We start from the raw sequence: 23575 nt of genomic DNA, 5'->3' as shown, positions 1-23575 counted from the left end.
ACTATATCATTAAATGCTTGATATATATGTAGAAGAGAAATGTCAAAATTAAGAAAATGCTTCAACTCTGGGCACTTCTGATACACTTAGAACTACAGGTTGCCGTCATTTTACGATTTGATCTTTGGCCGACACCATTCTGAAAGTTCTAGATATGTCTTAGTATGTGATTTCAGCTCCTGCTGACCGTTAACTCCTCAGCTCACAAGTAGTGAAGGCATTTCTTCTTCGCTTGCTAATTGATGAGTGCATTCTACGAGCAAATGTTATTAACTTTCAGACTGTTGTGCCCTTTCTTATGATATGCGCTGCAGAAATAGTATTCTAAATGTCTGTTCCTTAAATGGTGCTCATGTAAGTCATTGATGAGTGCATTCTACGAGCAAATGTTATTAACTTTCAGACTGTTGTGCCCTTTCTTATGATATGCGCTGCAGAAATAGCATTCTAAATGTCTGTTCCTTAAATGGTGCTCATGTAAGTAACTTGATTCTGCACGAGATTTAACTAGACCTCACTAGCTGTCATTGGGTGCCACATTAAAGGCAAGGCACTTTGGGGTTAAGGAACTGGAGGAGAAAGAAATATGCACAAAATATTATATCACGCGATCAATAACCGTACCACCACTCTGTATCAAATGTACTAATGGCTGAAGACTCAGACAATATACACGTTTAAGTTACAACACTACTTTTTTGAATTAATACAAGTACAATTGTCAATAGTAATGTACCACATACACTTACCCTTACTACAAAAGTGATGCATAATGTAATAGTCCATCATGACCCAGAAATGTTTCACCACAAAGAGGTTGGATTGGTCAAAACATGCCCACTGATTAGTATGGGAAGCCACTGAGATGATAGCTTATGCAAAGGAACCCTTGAGTAACTATGGCGAAATTGGTCAGCTATGCATTTCATACAGTTTTACCATTTTACAATTACCGATTCAGGATCTGAGTTTCTCTTGGCAGTGATGTCACGTGGGCCTCTATTGCCCATTTTACAGCAAGCCAAACACTTTAATTATTCCCTGAAAAAATTGTGGCAGGCTGCAACAGGAATCAAAACCCGTTGACTTTAATAAGAAACAATTGTTGTGAGCAACATTGATGAATTAGCTACCCGGCCACTTAAATATATACAAAGACCAAGATCCTCAACTTCAGCCTACAGACTATAGGGACGGGTGCTCTTTGCAATACTGTAATCGATGAGGCCTGGCCAGGCGTGCGAGGGATTGGAGAGGCCAGCACTACAAATGGTTACCTTTCTCCATCCAGTGCTGATGTTCACTGCACCCTGAGTCAACTGACGAACGGCCCAGGCTACATTTGGATGTTGATGAGAACCATGGAAAAGGAATCAAAGCATGGTCGCTGGGATCACGGCACAGCACGCTTACCCGTGCAACACCGCGTCCACACATTACACACCCGAAAACAACCATACACACACACACAAAATGTATACACGGGAATTTGTAGAGAATTGTTGCAGCTGTCGATGGGATTCCACCAAAAATGTGAAACTAAGCAAAGTGGTATTTAATTACAGCATTAGTGCCCCAGCACTGACATTACTTGATAGGTGTGAAAAGTTGACCTCCAGACAAGCCCCAGAGGACACGACAGAATGACAGGCGTGACCTTACACCAGCTGCCTCAAGATTGTATGCAAACGATTACGTTGCTCAAGTGAGGAATTCAAAGTTCACTTGCTATTTACTGGACTACAGTAAAGGGCTCTTCAAATGATTGATTTCAGAGTAATGCTGTTATGAGGTTCCTCGAGAATGTGCAGTGTTGTATGCGAGGGGTTAGTTATGTATTACATCTGAGCATTTTTACTTTTTAGGCTCAAATTTGGATTTTACATCGTATGTCGGAATTTTAATCTATTAACTTGTAACATCTTTGTTAATTGACGCACAAAGTAATTCTATTATTTAAAAAATTAATCATTGTATTTATTAACATACATTTGCATCTGTTAAACTGTAATTGAATGCAAACGTTTTTATATTTTAGCAATTTATGCAAAAAATATGTTGCGTATCTTCAAATTCACGAGTGATGGCATGGAAAAAATACCATAAGTGACTCTATGTAAGCGGATGCCACTTCCTATTTATCCGAACAATGATGGCACTTTTTAGGGGGGGATCATCCTAAATTTCGTATGCAGCTAAGATTTTCAGATATTTTAGGACCACTGGAACCCAACAATTGGGGACAATTCTAGTCGAGACAAAAAAAATCTGACAGCGGTTGTCCAGTAGAGAGAATACCATCCCTGCTATAGGAACGTGGAATTTCCATCACCGATTCACAGCGATAATTATCAATCGGCACCAACCAAAGAATGTTGCAAAGTGGTGATATTTTTTACTTAGAACAAAGGAATTACAGGAATGCTGAGAATGCATCCGATGCAATTATATACCATCCCGCGGCCTATACAGTAAGGTAATAAAGAGTATATTCGGTCACTTTATTACCCCAACTACAACTCCCTCGTCAACAACCTATCATTTCAAGATTATTACATTAATCCAAGTACGGTCCTGTACTGAAAACCCGCACCCATGTGCCTTTGGGTGCGTAAACTGCATGGGGAGATCAAATACAGGTCCCATAAGTGCACACACGGGATACACTCAACACAAACATACAGGATACACTCAACACGTATACGTACAGGGTACACTCAACACTTACATGCACGTACGGAGGACCACACTTCCAACGCATATCCGATTAGCGCTGTTGGCTACTACGTACGGCGCGTAAGAAGTTCAACTCCACGTGCACCGTGCACCGTTACAGCAGCTGCTGCATGCCGGTGTGCTCGATGTGACGAGGACGACGAAGACGTTGTCTCTCGCCCAGGCACAAAATGTTCCACGGAATTGTAAATCTCCGTTGGCAAATCGCGATCCGCCGCCGGTTGTGGAACTTCCACGTTCTGACGACGTTGTGGGACCAATTCGCTTGTGAACGCAAACCCACTGGTGACTGCTGTTTATTTATAATAAAAAAAACACCACAGCAGGACAGTGTGATGATCTATTTATAGATATGCCACGCCGAAAGCGATTCGAGAGTGATTATTGAGGGTGCATCGAGTGATATCAAAGTTTGAAGAGAGGTCTTCCACCAATCTCAAGTTGTTCTTGTGAACCATTCTGAGGGCAAGCCACGCATCGTACACGGCCCCTAAGCGTAGAGACAGCGCGTGTATTCGGCACATTACGAATTGGCATAGATTGTACCTTGTACCTGCATATAGAGAATACACACACACTGTAAGACACTCACATACACCGTTCCGTTTGTACACCATTTACTCTGTGGTATAAACGTGAGTGCTTACACAGGACGTGTTATACATACACTTGTGTAGACATACTATTATAGCACGTGTACTGTAGAATGTGCACAGTACATGCATGGTGTACACTGTATATACATTTGTACCAGAGTACACGTGTTGTGCAGCGTGTGTACTGTACACATGCTACACAACACGTGTATGTAGTATGTGTATAGTATATAGGCATGTGTACATACACGTATACCAGAGTACACACACACAGTGCAGTGTGTGTGTATAGTACATGCTGTGTGTGAGACAGAGTGCGTGTGAATAGTACGTGCTATTGATTATACTTGTGTACGTACACACAACGCGCACGTGTATCTGCATGTGTATAACGCAACGTGTACACCACGACCTGCCGGCAATGTAACTCGCGCACGTGTTCAGCGTGCACACAACACAAAGACACAAACCGCGTGTTACACTCAACTCACCTTGCTTTCACCCGTTCACGACCCACCCCACCCTCACTTGACGCGACTTTAATTTACTTTAAGAAAAGTTGAGGAACCCTGTGAAGGGGCAGAGGGGGGGGGGTGCTGGATTCTTTTTTTGAGAAGACACAAAAATAAAATAAATTCGCGTCGCACCGAGCCCCGGGAACTAGCGGTCGCATAGCGCCCAGGTGGCTTGGCCCACCTGCGTGACGTCACTCCCCGGTGACGTCACTCGAGTGGGAGGATCCCTCGCAAACACCCCCCACCCTCACGGCACGGCTTGCGCGATGACGTCACGCCCCCTAACGCGTCGTGACGTCACCGCGCGCGCGCCGTTGACGCGGACGGCGTGACGCGTGCGACGTCTCGCTCGATGTGCCTGTGACGTCACACCCCCTCGTCAACAAAGTAATCCCGGCCCATACTCTTTGGTTCTTTGGGTAAAGTGGTACCCTGGAGATCGAACAAGAAACACAATGAATAAATTGAATAAATTAAATAAATGAACATTGAACTTCACTTTACCTGTAGTAAGGAGAGTTGATGGCTTGAGTGGAAGGTGGTGAGGAGGTGGTGGTGTTATTGTTTGTCTGGGCAAGCGTCATGCACGCTGGCCATACGCGTCTCAGCCGTACAGGTTCTTTCAAGTCGAGATTGCCCGTTCGACCTCCGAATTTCGTTCGGTTTCCGGGGCAAAAAATGTTCGCAAATATCGTTCGAACACCGATTTGTTCGAGTTCTGGTGCGTTCGATCTTCGAGGTTCTACTGTATTTCTACCTACGTGACTTTACCGAAAGAACCAAGGAGTATGGATTCCTGCAGTCACGAAAGCTTCAAATCAAGATGTAATCCCGGCCACTGTTGCCATTGACTGCACGTGGACAGAGTGAAACTTTCCACTGTGGGGATTGTTTACAATGCAGTTAGGAATGCTTTAAACCGACTGCATGGATGTATACGCTTGTAAAATTTGTACTTCTATATACTTTTTATTTTTTAGCAACTTGCTTACCTTTTTCCTATCTTGCACTGCGATCGTCGTTTGTTATTGTTTGTTGATGTAGCTTCACAATCACGATGTTTATTTAGACTGGAGGAATCCGATGAGCTATAAAGCTCTTTTTCACAGATGCCCAGTAGGCACGGGTCAGAAGGTTACAACAACAAACAATATAAAAATATGATAGCAGTGCAAAATATGAAGTTAAACAAATCACAAAAAAAGCAAATAAACTAAACTTTTATTTTATTTTACCAAGTAAAGCTTACTGAGCTCGTAGCTTCTTTTTCACAAGCGACCTGGCCACAAATGATAGCTCAACGAAGTAGCTTATCATGTCGAAATGTATATCAGTCAAATACTCTAAACAAATAAAACCATCTAAACGCATGTTTTCTAAATGCGGAGGGGAAACCCCGCGGGACCCGGAGAAGAAAAAAACCCACGAGACCACAGGGAGAACATGCAACCTCCAAATATACAGGCGTCAGGGTCGGGATCAAATCGCGACCACCTTCATACCAGGCAAAACAAATAACATCACGCCACCGTGGCGCTCCTTAAAACACATTCCTGCGGAGGGAGCTGGTGTAGGAACGTTGGGTTGCTCGGTCAATGGCCAGGGTCAACGGCGGCGTGGTGTATTCCGCAAATATGGCCGACTGTGAGGGCGGGCACAAGCCGGCGTGAGTAGGTTAAACGTTGATATAAGGGCACCACGGGGTGACCAGCAGTTTTGAGTGGAGATCTCATAGGTAGTGATTCAAGTTGCAGTTTATTGGCAATAGCATTTCAGACCCTGGGGGCATCAATAGCAAAGGCCCTTCCTCCAGTATTTGTACGGCAATAGGGAATGTGAAGCTGGTAAATGAACGAAGACCTTAGGTCAAATTTGTTCTTTGAAACGGAGAGGAGATCCAGCAGGTAATCTGCGGATTTTTTTGTAAGTACATCATGAATAAATAAGATCTGATGCACAAGCCGTCGAACATTGAGAGATGTTAAGTTTGACCCAATGTAGAGATCACAGTGGTGAGTCCTATATGGGCAGTTCAATGCAAATGTTAAGGCCGAGTGATACATTGAGTCAAGCTTCTTCAGTACAGTACTTGGGGCTGATTTATACACGATGTCACAGTAATCAAGTAGAGGCAGTATGGTAGCCTTTATCAATTCCAAACGGAACATAGGGGGGAAGCAATGCTTGTGTCGATACAGAAAACCAATTATTTTTTTGTCCTTTTACCAATATAATCAATGTGATCTTCAAAATTCAGTTTTGAATCAAGAATGACCCCAAGATACTTATAGATCTTGACTTGCTCTATTTGATAATTATTTAAGGATGTAATTGGGGAAAAATAACTTCCTGTTTTAGTCCTGGTGAGAAGCATAGCACCTTGGTTTTGGAGGTATTCAGGACTAGTTTAAGAGCAACTAGCTGATGGTGTATTATGTTGAAATAACCCTGGAGCTTATCAATCACGTCATCCGGAGAGCGGCCAGCAATAATCAGTATCGTGTCATCTGCAAAAAGATTTACCCTGGAATGATCCAGGTCAGTGCCCAATTCATTGACATAAAGAGAGAACAAGAGGGGGCTGAGGATTGAACCCTGTGGAACCCCTTTTGTTATCTTAACACTGTTTGACCTCCAACCATCTGTGAGTACAGTTTGAGTGCGAAAAGATAATTTTTTAACCATTCTACTGCGTGTTTGGAGAAACGGGGGCAACTTAGTTTACTAAGCAGGGTGTTGTGGTCGACTGTATCAAAGGCTTTGGACAAGTCAAGAAAAAGACTGGCGCAGTACTGCTTATTATCAAGGCTACTGTAAATGTGATTCAGAGAGTCTAATGCAGCAGATGTGGTGCTGTATTTTTTTCGGAACCCAGATTGTTTTCAATGTAATATATTGTTGTCGGACAGGAATCTGCTAATTTGGTAGTTCAATAATTTTTCACAATTTTTCATCAACGGGGACAAAATTGAGATAGGTCGGTAGTTATTTGGATCATCTTTAGGGCCCCCTTTGTGAAGTGGACGAACATAGGAATGTTTCCATTCTAGAGGTATTGATGCTTCTTTGATGGACAGGTTGAAAATATGGGCTATAGGTTTGTATATTAGGTGACCAACAGTTAGCAGAGCAAAGACGGGAATACTATCCGCTCCAGTAGAGGAGGACTCTTTGAGTTAGGACAGTTGTTTCAGAACATTACTTTCGTGGATTGACTGGAAACTAAATTCGTTTAATGTTTGGACAGGGGTGTAGGAATTTACATGCGCAGGGGTGACTCCCAATACATTATCAAAAAGGTCACCAGCTTCAGAAAAATGAAGGTTAAAATTGTCACCTATTTTTTGGGGCTCTGAAAAATATTCCCCATTTCGGTTAAGCTCAACGGGCAGATTATCTGTGTTAGATGCCTTTTCGATACTTTTGATTGTTTTCCAGAAGATCCTGGAATTTCCATGTGATTCCAGGAAAGTGGAGGAAAAGTATGCATTTTTTGCATGCCGTATTTTTTTGACGCATCTATTCCTTAAAATCCTGTATTCTAGCCAGTCATGGACTAAATTACTTTTCTGAGCACATGCCCAAGCCTTGTCCCTAGTTTTCATGAGCTTAGTAATCAAGGGATCAAACGATGGTGGGCGGTTGCTTTTAGTTTAAATCTAACCAACGGAGCATGTTTGTTAAGAATTTGGAGAAACGTGTAGCTGAAGGTCTCCCAAGCCGTAGTCAGGTTGGGGATATCACAGACCTTGTCAATATCCGAGTGAAGCACATCATTAGTAAATGCCTGAATGCTGAAGTGTCTCATGGAGTGCTTCTCAACCAATTTAGGGGGGGCTTTGGGTCTGGCTGATGATCTCACCCCAAATATGAAGGAGTGATCACTAAGGTTATTACCCAGAACACCAGTCAGTGTGAAATTGTGAGGGGCATTTGTTAATAGGACGTCAAGCAGAGATGACTGTCCCGGGTTTTTTAGGTTGGGTCTTGTGGGGACATTTATTAATTGAAATAGGTTAAATTCATCTGCAAAATTTGTGGCCACGGCCGGCGGGTTTAGCCAATTCCAATTGAGATCACCCATTAAAACTATTTCACCTTTAGGAAGGCCCCCAAGAAGCTCCCTCAGTGCGTTCCCAGCTTCAACATCCTTACCACTAGTCGGTCTATAGCAGCACACTACCAATATCTGTTGATTTTTAGGGAGAGTTATTCTGAGAGCCAGACCTTCAAAGCAATATTTTTTTTAACAAGGAATGAGCTGGTGAACATGCAATAGTACTACGAACATATTGTATATGGCAATTCCACCTCCTTTAGACCCTCGGTCAAGTCGAAAAAGGTTGTAGTTGTCTATCGTAATCTGCAAGTCATTGATGATGATTGCTTGTGTTGCAATCGAAACGTCGTGATTTATTTATATTTTATTTCTTATTTTTCACCTACGTGACTTTACCGAAAGAACCAAAGAGTATAAAAGTTTGTTTCTCAATCTGTATCCTGAATTAATTTGGTTTCACTGTCAGTCACGAGCACGTGGTTAGAGGACGTCGCTTAATGGGGGACAATGTGAATCCTTTGTAACGAGAGATGATCTCATTGGCCACTCCCGTGGTTAATGTAAGACATCGCTGGAGATTATCTCAAGTCGCTCTCGCATGGCAAAATAAAGAACGCCTTATTCTCCTTTCGTGTGGCTGATGTAGATGCAGAGCAACAACTACAATTTCACATTCAGGATTAGCGGAGTGTATCGCTGTGATGTCTCCTTTGTATTTGTGGATCAGGCACTGCGTCGTTCTATATAATAACGCATCTCAATGGGCTCACACCTGATTAAACGACTTGACACATGACAATCTCAGTTGGCGTCTCCATGGACATAAAATATGTAAATTACCAGAGTTATTGAATCTCAGGATCTCACATGCTGCAGATGAAAAAACCCCGCCATTTTCAGAATCAGAAGTTCAGAAGTTTATTTCGCGAGTACAGCCTATTGAGCTTCTTAGCTCAATGGACTCTTAATATTAATGACTTTAGAGGAACATCTTAATGAGTTTTCACCTGATTTATTGTTGTATGTTGAACTTCTTTCGCACCGTACATAGCCAATCGTGCTAAGCGGAGGCGTGGGGGAAGGAGAACTAAACAAAAAAAAGTAGTTGTTGATCACAGGTGATAATTATCAGTGGGCTAGCACATGATTAAATAAAGAACCTCACAAGAGAAACTGAGACTTTCACATGATAAAAGCACGTTAAGCAGAAAAGCACGAATGAGCACCCACGTGGTTAAAAGGACAAAATGGCTGTCGTTTTCTTAAAGGCAAAACAACTTTTGTCAGTAATTTATTTAATTTCGAAATTTCTTCATGACCATGATTCCTATAACAAGTGTTTCACTTAATATGTCTGGTGTGTGCTTACCTTTGACGGATCAAACGGATACTTGTCCAGTACTTGTAGAAAACTGATGAATGTGGTCTTGTTAAAAAGGGACGAAGCGACGTTTTTCCACTTTTTGGACAATTTGAGTTAAGCCAATAATTTTGCTGCGGTTTTACAGTTGTTCAAAGGTTCCTCAAAATTTAAAGAGTTTTACTGTTACGAGACCATCCTAAGTGTGATCACCTTTGACTATACTGCACAAGTTAGTATGGTGCTGATTAAGGCAATAGACGACACTGCAACGACACTCCGAAGCGTGTTTGCAATTCAGAGATGTCAAGTTTGAGGTTTTGTTACTGCATCTTGCCGCTGCACACGACGTGTTAGGGTGAAAATTTGCCACGTGGAGTGAGGCGTCTTGTACACCGTGTAGGCAATGTGAGGGTACACGAGATGCAACAGCAACAGGGGGATTGGACCAGGGCCGGATCATGGTCCCGTGAGGCCCCCTGGGCACATGCCATTTGGAGGCCGGCACCCCCCCCCCCCCTCAGCTTTCCTATATTGGTGTCTTTCTTGCCTTCCTCCTCGCAAAATCATCCACTAGATCGTCAAAATCTAGCTGTCTGACAAGGTCTGACTCTATTGACATAAGTGACAATGAGCTGAGACGTGTTTGGCACATGCTACTCCGAAGCGCATTTTTTATTCTGCCACTCACCCTGGCAGTTTGTCACTGGCAAAATTAGAAAAATCCGAACTGCCACGAAAACATTTGGGAACACTGACTGCAGATTAAGTGCCTGCAATGTCTCAAGCAATATGTTGGGCACTTCTCACCCTCAGAGTCAGACATAAAAGACTTGAATTGGATGAGTTCGTTGGCAAAGTTCATGTCCAGGTCTGATGGATATGCAACGGAGAGTGCATTTACCTTTTCCACTATGACATCACTGTTAGACACCTGGTCTGACATAAACATAACTCTAAAGAGTTTATGGTCAAACGCTTGTAAGCGTCCAAGTGATGTTCAAGGCATGCCACTAGTTTATCAATGACCACATAAAATGTTTATATTTTGAACTTCTCCCTCCCCTCAAGTGTCAAACCTGGCTCTGAGCTCTCATCTGCATTTCCTTTTTCGCTGAAGATCGTGCTTATATGACTGAGAGACACCTGTCACATTTAAGGCTGCCCTTTCAAAAGCCTCAAACTGGTCTCGCTGTCCCGCCACAAAATCCCTCTACGAAGACAAACGCTGTGCTGCTACAGAGATGTCAATGTCACTTGTCTGTAGGTGCATGCTTGTAGCGTGTAACCGGTCAAGTATGACACCCCAGAAATGTGCCATGAACACCATCTCTCAGGTGACCTATTCAGCATATAGTCCAGCGGCCTCAATTCGAGTATCTTTTTTCTCATTATCATCATTGCACATACCAACGAAGGCCTCTCTAATGTGGGTGTAATTTATCCACAGTGCCTTGGTTGAGACTCTGCCTGACATGTTGCTTGCATTGTCATATGACTGACCTCTACAGTTTGAGAGGTCCAACCCAAGGCCCTCCAACCATCAAAGTCACACAGTCTGCTAAACTTTTAATAGTGTGGCTCTCAATTGGCTCAAAGCCCAGGAATCGCTCCACCACATTCCCGCTGCTATTAACAAACTGGAATATGAACGTCAATTGGTCCATATGTGACAGGTCTGGGGTGGTCAACAATTATTGAAAAATATTTGGCATCCCGAATATCATCTGCTATTGTTTCGCGAATTTTCTGACCAATTAGCTCAACTAGTTCTTCACATATTGTCGATGACAAATGGGACACTGTGCCTCTTCCTTTTCCGCCAAACTTCTAAATATGTTCAGCTAAGAATGGGTCAAATTGTGATAGTAATGCTTTAAGCACCGAGGGGCCTCACATTGTAAGCACTGCAGGGCTTGGGGGCCCTAGTGGTCAGCTCATGCTTTAAGTGCAGAGAGGCCCAGGGACCCTAGTGGTCAGATCATGCTTTAAGCCCCAGAGGCCTAGGGGCCCTAGTGGTCAGCTTATGTTTTAAACACCAAGGAGTCTGGGGGTCCTCACATTGTAAGCCCTGAGGGGTCTGGGGGCCCGAGTGGTTAGCTCACGCTATAAGCACCCAAGGGCCTAGTGGTCAGCTTGCGCTGTGCGCACTGAGGGCCCTGGCGTTCAACTTCCTTCGGAAGTCTTGGGCCACACACCGCATGCTGCCTGAGGCTTGGAGGCCCCCTGGCAGTCCGAGGCCCCGAGGCACTAGCCCCACTGGCCCGGTCCATAATCCAGCCTTGGATTGGACCATACAGGCCACACGTGTCCATTAGGCCACGCCAGGGTCGCACTCATTATAAACAAAGTGCTTGCCACAAATGAACCACAATGCATTGCTGATCTCGTCAACGGGAATAAACCATCGTCACGCTAACTCCGGTCATCCTCACAGTGGCGGCTTTTTGGTTGGCCATCAAACAATGACGGCCGCCGCATCGCGCGCTTTCAGATGTGCTTATGTGGCCATCTGGAACGCTCTTCCGATATTGGAAAGCCACTGGGAGCTATGCACTTTTACATCTAGATTGAAAGCTCATTTCTTTAGAACAGCTTTTTTGTGTTTAGTTTGTTGTCCTTCACCCCTGCACCTCCGATGAGCACGGTTGGCTACGTACGGTACGAAACAAGTTCAACAAACAATACATCCAAGACAGCAGTTCAGAAAAAAGGTATTGACTGGAGGGAGGGAGGGGGCTGGGGTCTGAATTCGGGGAGATTGAGCATTGTGGTGGTGGTTTTGAGTGGATTATGGGCTGAAAACGATGTCTTTCTGCTCATTGTTGCAGAGACACGGTCTCCCTGCAAGATCGCTTTCGAAATACAGGGTGTTTTAATTTTTTTACCCAATTTCAAAGCAGTATATTTCACGATGGCAACATGTTACAATTGCACAAAAAGTTACAAACGGTTTAATGAGTTGTCAAGTTTTACTAACTATTTTATAAATGCTCTATGTGCCCTCCACCTGCTGTACGGACAACATCGATACGATTGTTGAATTCGTCCTAAACGCCTCTCAACGTGTCTTCTTCTACTGAAGTCAACGCTGCCATGATTCTGTTTTTGAGGTCATCCAGATTAGTCGCTAATGGTGGCACAAAAACACGATCTTTGACGTCTCCCCACAATAAAAAGTCGCAGGGTGTAATGTCTGGGGATCTTGGGAGCCAAGAGTGTAGCGCCAAGCCTTGGGGTCCCGTGCGACCTATCCAACGTTGAGGCAGCGCGTCTCGCGAATGACTGAGGCTAGGGGCTGTTTGTGCGCTGGGAGAGGCATCGAGCGGCAATCATTTGAAACTCTATGCCCCGCCCTCTCTATGCCCCGCCCTTTCAAGTAGTAAGAATTCCATTCATGGACGGTTCATGGTTGCAGAGATATAGCGATTTCAAATCGGGTCTATAATTTTAAAACACCCTGTGCTGTGAAGTGTCCCCGCTTCGTGACGTTGTCCAGTCGGGACAAGAAGAATAACAATGCAACTTAACAATCAATCGTCCCTGATGTTTGAAGTACAGTATCAAGTTCTTCCATGGTTTTGAATTGCTATTCGCACAGTTTAGGCAATGTGCACTACACACAACTGCATGGCAGTGCCACATGGTACTGTTATAGCACCAGTACAGTCTAGGCCTCTAGGGCTACAATACAAAGGTGATTTTGCATGCCATGTGCGCATATTTTATGTTGATTTGCTTACCATTGAAATACCTCTCACATGACGGGATTTTTTAATGACCAATCGCTCACAGTAAGTACACTTGCTGAAAATCTAACCGATATAGACTTGTAAACTCAACTCTTACGAGTACAAAACAATACGTACTGCACTGTTTTAAGTTTTTTGTGCTGGTTCAGATTGTTTGACAAAATAGGAGTGCAGTACAACTCTGTTGAGGTGGCATTGTGAAGAGAGTGTTCCACTCAGGATCAGGAATTGTTCCAAATCCTCTGATTACCCTTTCGCCGATTAAGTCAGACGTAGAGAAAAATACTCCCTTTACACTAAAGCCTGAAAATACAAATATCTACAGGAACCTACGACGTTTCGGCCAATGGCCCTTCATAGCACCACGAAGAACTCAGTAATGTTTTACAATACGTGCAATATCTTTAAACTTGTACCATTGTTTCAATGGAGGTTCGTGACCACTTTAAACTTTTCTAAACTTTTATTTGATCAGCTTTATTGCTTTTTTCAGAAGATAACCTGGGCCGCAAACCATAGCACTACGGTACTCAAGCAAGCAGACAGGCACTTGTCAATTACAATACTTTTAAATACAAACACAAGGTCGACTTGTGTTAGTAATCTATAATCCCTCGGGTCTTCTTGAGAGATTAAAGTTTCCCAGTATCATTTGTTTGGACGAGGCAACCCAAGGACCAAACAATACGGAGCCCACCCGTTGTGTTCCACTTGCCAACAGTTGTAAAATGTTGCGTTATTCATTAACGATTCCTGTCCCCGTATGCATATTAAACAAAGCACCAAGTGACGCTCATTTATGAGGCCAGAGCCGCTATAGCGGCTATACCAATATAAGTACAGTATATTTAAATAAATGTTATTGGCGAAGGGTACAGCATGCTGACTGATGGATGCATGTGAATCCATGCTCAGCTCGGAAAACAAGACAATTGCTCGAACTTCACACTCTAATAAAACAATTTTCAAAAATTAGTACCTAACTAAAGACTTGTAAGTACATTACATGTATGTAATTTGTACATATTGTACAACAAATTTCTCAACAATGATAATAGTCGGTGGCTCTGCGCCATGCAGGGGACTTGTGCTCCATACAATTGCTCCTTAAGCTGGTAGACATTTTATCGACCCAGCAAGGATGATGATCCAAGTCACCTCCACAACGGGATTTTAATTGACAGCCCTCTGATTCAGACAAGTGAAATTCTCAGCATCGCCCAGATTGATCCCATCGCTACCCCCTTTTCATCTACAGTGCTGGCATGAGATACAGTATCCAATCACTCACCTGCAGGCACTAACATGAAGAAGCCAGATTTCCCGTATGCCACCATACAATACCTATCACGGACATCGTTCACTCGCCACATCTCATTGAATTCCACTACAAAGCATTGTTTGTGTATTTAACAGAGACTTCAGCACAATGCGGCGTTTGCTTCGCCTTGCGCCACTCACAACAGAGTGGCTGACCATTGTGAAATTCTGGGCGACCGCCAGTATAGCGGCAAATTGCGATTGGTCAACAGAAAGCAACAGAATGCTTCGTTATTTCCCATTCTTCTAGTTACGTTTCATCATGCACCAGAATTGCTTTGTCTACTGGGATCATCGCAATCGGAAGGTTGTGCGTTCAATTCCTGGTCAAGAGGAGACTCAGCCCCCATGATCGCTTTGAGGTCATCAAATGAGTTTTTCTTTACAGTCACCAGCTAGTAAACATGTCAACGCTGAGCCAACGTTGGCATGCGGTTGGAACCGTTTTCCCAACGTTGTGGCCCCATGTTTCATGTTTACTGTGTAGTTGTTTTTCCTATGGAGAAATTTGCCTACACTATCGAAATGAAGAATTTCCATCACCAGCTCAGGGTAGTCTCGTTCAAACTGCTCTTGCTTTAAACGTTGTTCCACTTCCTTTTAGAGAGTTTATTTTGTTTTTATCATGAGACCTCCTTTGCCAGTACCAAAATATGAGATTAGGTTTTCCCCTTTTTTCTGGCAACAAAACAGGTGTTAAGGGGCCGTCCATAAATGACGTCACGCACCTGGGGGGGGGGGGGTCAGACATTTGTGACGATGTGTGACGAGGGGGGGGGGGTTGAGAAATATGACGTCACATCAAAATGCGCAACTTTAAATAAATATAGACAACACGTTCTACTTAATTAAATAGACTTTTAAATAAATGTTTCTCCTACAAAATCAGAGTGGAGCCGCACATTAAATACGCACTACAATGACAATAGTTTAAAGCGATTTGAAGCATGTTTTATTTTGGGGGGGGGGGGGGGGGGCAGAGCTTTGTAACGTTATATTTAAGGGGGGTCTGACTTTTTGTGACGCCGTGTGAAGATGGGGGGGGGGGGGTCAAAAATCGTCCAAAATCGCGTGACGTCATATATGGACGGCCCATAAGATGTTAAAACACCAAACTGAAACCTTTTACAAGAAAGCATGTCTGTGTAGTGGTGGTATTGACGTGCGCCGACTGTGACAGTGATGGATCACGGGGCGGCGCGGGGTGCGGGGTTGGGCACGCGTTGTGGGCGTGGTGTGGACGCGCGCGCCGGGAGTGACAGATGACGAGGCGGCGCGGAGTGAGTGGTGAGGCACGATGAGATGTGGGAAAAGAGGATCGTAGCCAGCGCCCGGCGATTGGTCGAATAAGCGGGTGCTCGCAGCGACGTCCGCAGGTGGGGTATAAAGGGGGACGCGCGAGAGCACCCGGGGGGAGTTACCCAGTTGAAGACCCGAAGACGGAGCTGAAGACCTAGTGAAGCCGAGTAGCTCAGTGGCGTTAGTCGCCGAGTAGCTAAGTGGATGTTGGTCATCCGAGTAGCTCAGTGGCGTTAGTCGCCGAGTAGCTAAGTGGATGTTGGTCATCCGAGTAGCTCAGTGGCGTTAGTCGCCAAGTAGCTAAGAGGATGTTGGTCATCCGAGTAGCTCAGTGGGCGTTAGTCGCCAAGTAGCTAAGTGGGTGGTTGTCACCCGAGTACTAAGTGGATGTTGGTCATCCGAGTAACTCAGTGGGCGTTAGTCGCCAAGTAGCTAAGTGGGTGTTTGTCACCCGAGTACTAAGTGGATGTTGGTCATCCGAGTAACTCAGTGGGCGTTAGTCGCCAAGTAGCGAAGTGGGTGTTTGTCACCCGAGATACAAAGTAGGTGTTAGTCACCTGTAACCAAGTTTGATAAAATAAAGAGTGTGTTACCCGTGAAGTCGTCTCCCGTGGAGTTACTACATTACAACTGGCGTCAGAAGTAAACCTGTCTTCAAGAAGTATGGACACAAGGAAGACTACCCGTACCCACGAGCGAGGTCGGGATGACGACGGCGTACCGGGGACACCAACCTCGGGAGGAGAGGACGAGGAGTGGCCGCCGATGCAGCACCTCGCGGTGATGGCCGACGCTCTGCTTGCCTCCGACACCAGCCTCCAAGACGCACACTCCCGGTTGGCGGAGTTGCTGCTCGCCGCCGCTGCAATCTTGGCCGAGATCTCCGTTCCAGCGGGCGGGGAAAACGGCTGCGGGGTTGGAGGAAGGAGCGAGGCTGGCGGGATCCCGCCAAACGGCGCTTCGCGCCGAAAGCCTGGAAGTTCCCGCCGTTTTTGAGGGGCCGCCATTGATTGGCGGGAAAGACGGACGCCACGTGGCCGGACACCTCCGCGCAGCGCAGCCCACGTCATCAGCGCGCGCCGGAGCCCTCCATTTTGCGCCTGACAACCGAGCCGACATTTTACACAACTCCAGCGGAGCGCGGGAAAATCTCTCCGACGTCGACGACGATCGGGTCCTCCAGCAAAGATTGCCCGCGCTGTCGGCGTTCAAGGCGGATGGGGGCGACTGGGGAGCCTTCCAACGAAGGTTCCTCGCTCATCAGGAGATGTCGGGGTGGTCCGACACCACTGCCCTGCGTGCGTTGCCAGCGATGCTTGACGACGACGCGCTTGCAGCCTTCACATCTGCTGCAAGGTCGTCCCGCTCTACGCTCCAGGCCGCACTACACCTGATGGCGAAGGTGTTCGGGCCGCCCTCCACGTGCCGCCACCAGTTCTACGATCGGCGGAAGGTGGCTGGGGAAACGACGCTAGCCTACCGCACGGCACTGCTCGCCTTGGCGGACGCGGCTTTTCCCCGCATGGATAAGGAGGGGAAGGACGCCATGGTGACGGAGCAGCTGCTGGTGTTGGCCCACGAGTTGGGGGTCCCCATCAACGTGGCAGACGAGATGGAGATCTGCTCCCTGGCGATCGCCACGAGCATTCACGCGTACAAGGTCCTCAAACGCAGGCCGGGGGTTGTCTGCAAATGGCCGGGGAATGCGGCACTGGCCGCCACGATCGCCGAACCTCAGCCAGCTGCGGTGCAGGAGCGGGGCTTCGCTGCATCGTGTCCGGGGGAGTGGAGAACGGGAGGTCGTTCGCCCGCACGTTCGCCCCGCAAGCTGGAGCAACCGAAACCTACGACGTCCGTCGTCTGCTACAACTGCGGCCTTCGGGGTCACGTCGCAGCCGGGTGCCGGGCCCCGCGTCCGCGCGCCGCAGGACCACGTCGGGACGACGACCAGGGCCACAAGTCATCCCAACAAAACCCGGCAAATCGCGGCACCTCACACGTTCGGTCCACAAACACGGCACATTCGGGTCGCCGCTTCGCGGTGGGGGGTTCGCGGCTGGGTGCCGGAGGTTCAATTCGGCGAGGGGGGTCCGTACGCGGCCCGCAAGCAGTCGAGTGGTCCGAATTGGCTCACAGGATCGTGGCTGCATCGGCCGGGTCGTCCGTGGTAACGGGGTTCATTGACGGGGTTGAGGTCCGGGTGCTTGTTGACACGGGTGCGTCGGCCACCATCATCTCGGACCTTATTTATAACATTCTTCCCGTCCAAAGTAGACCCCTTCTGCCGGTAGACGTGCCATTTTATGCGGCGAATGGGGGATCCCTGGGGATCATCGGCCAGATTCGGGCGACTATTTGCATTGGGGACATTAAATTAGCGGGCCCTATTTTTGTATCATCATCGCTGGCCGTTCCCTGTTTGCTAGGTACGGACTTTTTGTCAAAAATGCCCATCAAAATTCTTATTGATCAGGCCTGCATAGAGCTTCCGTCAGGTCGGCGGGTTGCCTTCTTGTCGAGCCCTATCAAAGTGCGCACGGTTTGTGCGACGGTGCAGGCGCTGGCGACTCACACTGTACGGGTACCCCCGGGATCGCAAATGTTAGTACCCCTTCGGTTCAGGAAGCCACTCGAGGTGGGTGCGGAGGCACAGGGGGTGCTGTTGGGGCCGTCAAACAGAGCCAGTAAGGGCCTCGACTTAGCGGTTGCTCAAACCGTGGTGAGAGGGGACAGTGAGCCGTTCGTAATGGTCCTGAATACGGGGTCGCGGCCGGCCGTAATTGCGCAGGGAACGGTGCTGGCTCACGCCGCGCCGCTGCCCGTTGAGGAATGGCTCGTGGCTCAAGCAGATTTTACTGTCGAGTCGCATCCTCAAAGTGATGAGGGGACTGAGTGGTTGGACTCGCTGTGTGCGGGTTCTGATAACTTGTCCGGGGTGCAATTGGGAGCATTGAGGGGTTTCCTCATCGAGTTTGCTGACGTGTTCAGCAAACATAAGTACGATATCGGCTGCACTGACCTGTTGCGCCACCACATAGCTACAGGGGACGCGGCCCCTATTCGTCAGAATCCCTTCCGGCTCAGCCCGGCCGAGAAGGAACATGTGCAATCGGCGGTTAATGATATGTTGGCGGCCGATATCATTTCGCCCTCTTCTAGTCCGTGGGGTGCTCCTATTGTCCTAGTAAAGAAACAGGACGGGTCCTTGCGGTTTTGTGTCGATTTCCGCCGCTTAAACAAAATCTCGATGGCGGATGCGTATCCGCTCCCCAGGATGGATGAGTCGCTGGATGCCTTGGCGGGAGCGCAGTTTTTTTCCACACTCGATCTGCTTTCTGGATTTTGGCAATTGCCACTCGATAACGAGTCTAAACCTAAAACTGCTTTCCGGACACCTGGGGGCCTTTTTGAATTCAACCGTTTGCCCATGGGCTTACATTCCGCTCCCGCCACGTTCCAGAGACTCATGGAATTGGTTTTGTCGGGCCTCCAATGGGATACCTGTTTGATTTATCTTGACGATATTATCGTCTTTAGTCGGACTTTCGAGGAGCACCTCCAGCGACTGAGAGCGGTGTTCCTCAGGATGCGTTCCGCTAAGCTAAAATTTAAACCGGCTAAATGTTTTCTGCTTCGGGAATCGGTCAGGTATTTGGGCCATATCGTGAGTCGTTCAGGGATCTCGACGGACCCTGCTAAGACGCATTGCGTCAGCTCATGGCCAACGCCAACCTCGGTCACGGAGGTTCGTAGTTTCATTGGTTTTGCCTCCTATTACCGTCGTTTTGTCAAGCAATTTGCCACCATAGCCAAGCCCCTGCACGCTTTGACGGCTAAGGGTGTGAGGTTTCACTGGGGGGCAGAGGAGGAGGATGCGTTCTGCTCCCTCCGTGACGCTTTGGTGCAGGCTCCCCCCTTGTGTTACCCCGATTTCACACAACCGTTTTTGCTTGACACGGACGCCAGCAATACGGGTATCGGGGGGGTGCTCTCACAGTTGGTCGGGGGGGTTGAACGGGTGGTCGCCTACGGTAGTAGGGTTCTTTCCCCCGCAGAACAACGCTATTGCGTAACTCGTCGTGAATTGTTAGCCATTGTGTTTTTTACACAGCAATTCAGGCTGTATCTTTACGGCCGTCATTTTACGGTCCGGACGGACCATGCGGCTCTACAATACGCTATGCGCGTGGCGCAGCCATCGGGCCAATTGTCCCGATGGTTGGAGGTCCTTCAAGACTACCAATTCACGACGATTTACCGCAAGGGGTTGCGGCACTCAAACGCGGACGCCTTGTCGCGGTTGCCGCCGTGCACGGACTGCACATGTTTGTTGGGATCAGCGCGGTGCAAACCCCCGGTCGCCGGCACCCCGGGAGTTGCGCTCGCCGCCACTGACACCCCGGGAGAGGACGCCCCCACGGGGAGGGATTCGCTGTTGTCGTTGCCCCTCATTGAGTGGGGCCGCCTCCAGATGTCCGACAGCTCCCTACTTATGCTGCGTCGGAAAGTTGGCGCTCCCGAAGAAGGGGAGGCGCGGGTCGGTTCCTGGGTGTGCAGACAGGGCCTTTTGATGAGGTGGGACAACATGTCCCGGCGTCACGCGCTCGTTGTGCCTGTTGCTATGCGGGGTAGGGTTGTTCTGGCAGCTCATGAACGGCTCATGCATCTGGGTTTTCACAAAACGCTCGCCCTAATCCAGCGAGACTATTATTGGCCGGGGATGGGTAACGACGTGGCGAATATTCTTAAGGGATGCGTAGGGTGCGCAAAAAGGAAACCGCCACCATTGGCAGCTAATCCACCGCTGCAATCCATTCAGGTTTCGCGTATAAACGAATTGGTAGCGTTGGACATCTTGGGGCCCTTTCCGGTTACACCAAGGGGAAATAGGTTCCTGCTGGTTGGCGTGGAATACTTCACCCGATGGCCTATGGCATGGCCGCTCGCCAACCAGTCGGCTGCGGCGGTGGCGGACGCCTTTGTCCAGGGTTATGTGTTGGACAAGGGCGCCCCCGAACGCTTGCTGACGGATCAAGGGAAGAATTTTTCGAGCGTTTTGTTGCGCGAGGTGTGCGACCTGTTGGGTACAAAGAAAGTGCGTACTTCCCCCTACCACCCGCAGACTGACGGGATGGTTGAGCGTCTGAACAGGACGATTACGTCTATGTTGTGCCAACAGGTCTGCGACGATCAGGTTGATTGGGACTTACAGGTGCCGGGGGTACTCGCGGCCTATCGAATGGCCCCTCATGCGGCGACGGGGTTTTCCCCATTTTTTCTTATGTACGGGCGGGAGGCCGATCCGGCCATGGACGTCCAACTGGGGATTTCCCAGCCACGTGCAAAATCTAAATTGGCAGACCACATCAAATTTAATATCGCCAAATTGACTGAAGCGAGGGAGGCGGCAAGGTTGAATTCGCGGTCGCGGCAAATTGCAAACGAGAAATTGCATGAGCGGAGGGTGCATACGCATGATTGGAAACCAGGCGATAAGGCCTGGCTGCATTGTCCACATGCACCGTTGGCTACGTCCCCCAAGTTGTTGAGACCTTGGAGGGGACCGGTGGAAATTGTGCGGGTTGCACGACCCCAGAGTATACAGATTAAATGGGGGAAACGCCGTTGGTATGTGCACCCCTCCCGACTGAAGCCCTATGCGGCACCGTGTGACCCCGTTCTGTGCCGTGACGACCGGGCGTGTGATGTGACCGTCGACTCGGGGAGGGAGGTGTCGCAGGCTGCTCCTCACGTGTCTCCACCTGACCCACCCCCAGGTGCCTCGGGCTTGACGGCTGCTGACCGTCGAGAGCCTGAACCCCGGGGCACGCACGAGTCCTCGATGCCTGGCCGATGTCTTCCTGAACCGCCGGCACCACCGGACGTTCAACCGCGTCTGGTGCCGTACGACGGACCGGCAAGGCGGACTCGGGCTAGGTCTCAACAATTTTCATGAGGACGGTTTTTTTGTGTTCTACACCGAGCTCGCCCGGTGTTCCCCTCTGCCGGGGTAATGTCCCGTTGTAGGGACGCTCGGAAGAAAAGGGGACACTGCACGAGTCGAAAGAAAAAAAAAATTTCCATTTATTTTTTTTGTATACACATTGCTATTGTCACTCGCCGGTTTGTATATATTGTTCTATTGTCGCGGTGGCATTGGTTGAGGGTTGCGGATGGTGGTGTTCGCGTCGTGTTGTGTTGTTAGCTTAGTTGTTGTTCTTGTTCTTGTGTTGTGTTACGGGGCACACAGGGAGGGGTTGTATATTTTTGTAGCAGCCGGGGCGGCTGCGAGCTATGTGGTAGGGGGTGATGTAGTGGTGGTATTGACGTGCGCCGACTGTGACAGTGATGGATCACGGGGCGGCGCGGGGTGCGGGGTTGGGCACGCGTTGTGGGCGTGGTGTGGACGCGCGCGCCGGGAGTGACAGATGACGAGGCGGCGCGGAGTGAGTGGTGAGGCACGATGAGATGTGGGAAAAGAGGATCGTAGCCAGCGCCCGGCGATTGGTCGAATAAGCGGGTGCTCGCAGCGACGTCCGCAGGTGGGGTATAAAGGGGGACGCGCGAGAGCACCCGGGGGGAGTTACCCAGTTGAAGACCCGAAGACGGAGCTGAAGACCTAGTGAAGCCGAGTAGCTCAGTGGCGTTAGTCGCCGAGTAGCTAAGTGGATGTTGGTCATCCGAGTAGCTCAGTGGCGTTAGTCGCCGAGTAGCTAAGTGGATGTTGGTCATCCGAGTAGCTCAGTGGCGTTAGTCGCCAAGTAGCTAAGAGGATGTTGGTCATCCGAGTAGCTCAGTGGGCGTTAGTCGCCAAGTAGCTAAGTGGGTGGTTGTCACCCGAGTACTAAGTGGATGTTGGTCATCCGAGTAACTCAGTGGGCGTTAGTCGCCAAGTAGCTAAGTGGGTGTTTGTCACCCGAGTACTAAGTGGATGTTGGTCATCCGAGTAACTCAGTGGGCGTTAGTCGCCAAGTAGCGAAGTGGGTGTTTGTCACCCGAGATACAAAGTAGGTGTTAGTCACCTGTAACCAAGTTTGATAAAATAAAGAGTGTGTTACCCGTGAAGTCGTCTCCCGTGGAGTTACTACATTACATCTGCATTAACCACAATGCTTGTGGTCAGAATGCAAACAAAAAACACTGATAATATATGCATTGCCTTAGAAACTGATTGGTCCACACCAGAGACAGCTTTCTTTCGAGCCTCGTCTCAAACGGTGTTAGACCAGAGGCTCAAAAGTAAGCTGTCTCTGGTGTGGGCCAATCAGTTTCAAAGACAATGCATTTATTATCAGAGTACGTTTTTTGTTTGCATTCTGACCACAAGTATTGTGGTTAATGCAGACATGCTTTCTTGTAAAAGGTTTCAGTTTGGTGTTTTAACATCTTAACACCTGTTTTGTTGCCAGATACAAGGGGAAAAACCTATTCTCAGTTTATTTTTAATGAATGCTTTTCAACTCCAAGTTAATTCGTGAATGCCCATCTCTGTGTTTATAACAGGACGACTTGAAACGAAGTGTAAGTAAAGTGCCCTGTTTTCCCACTGTTTACATAAATGACAATGTGGTAAAATCAGTTTTACAAAATGATCGGCCCTGTGGCTGGTCCGCTCGACGACTCATACAAAAGTGTTAAATTTTAAATCCCGGTCCGGGATCAATCCAGCTGATCATTCCTCCTGTGGCTGATAAAATGTAGCACGGTCACCACTCGGCTGTCTCCCCAGCACTGATGGTTGACACCTCCACAGGTACAAACCGAAATGACCTCGCAAAGGCCAAATCCAAAATTGGATTCTGCTTGCTGATGGTGAAATATCTATCCAGGAACCGAAACTTGGTCATTTGGAATGCATTTGAGTTAACCATAAAGCCACCGCATTAATGAGTGATTGAACTACAAGTTACTCATTTATAAAACACAAGTAATGCAGC

The 23575-nt window shown here is 47.9% G+C and overlaps 1 protein-coding gene across 1 annotated transcript in view; it reads right to left on the bottom strand.

The window, feature by feature from the left end:
- Positions 1-4018, bottom strand: part of LOC144724433 (2-oxoglutarate dehydrogenase complex component E1-like) — a 42413-nt gene extending 38395 nt beyond the window's left edge. Inside the window, exon 1 of the mRNA XM_078603551.1 lies at positions 3824-4018. The gene's annotated coding sequence lies outside the window, so the exon portion shown is untranslated. The remainder of the gene's footprint in view (positions 1-3823) is intronic.
- Positions 4019-23575: the final 19557 nt, after the last annotated feature.

This window comes from Lampetra planeri, chromosome 20 (assembly GCF_965212315.1).
Source record: "Lampetra planeri chromosome 20, kcLamPlan1.2.h2, whole genome shotgun sequence".
NCBI lineage: Eukaryota > Metazoa > Chordata > Hyperoartia > Petromyzontiformes > Petromyzontidae > Lampetra > Lampetra planeri.
The sequence above is the reverse complement of the archived record's forward strand: the minus strand, read 5'-3'. Positions and strand labels throughout refer to the sequence as shown.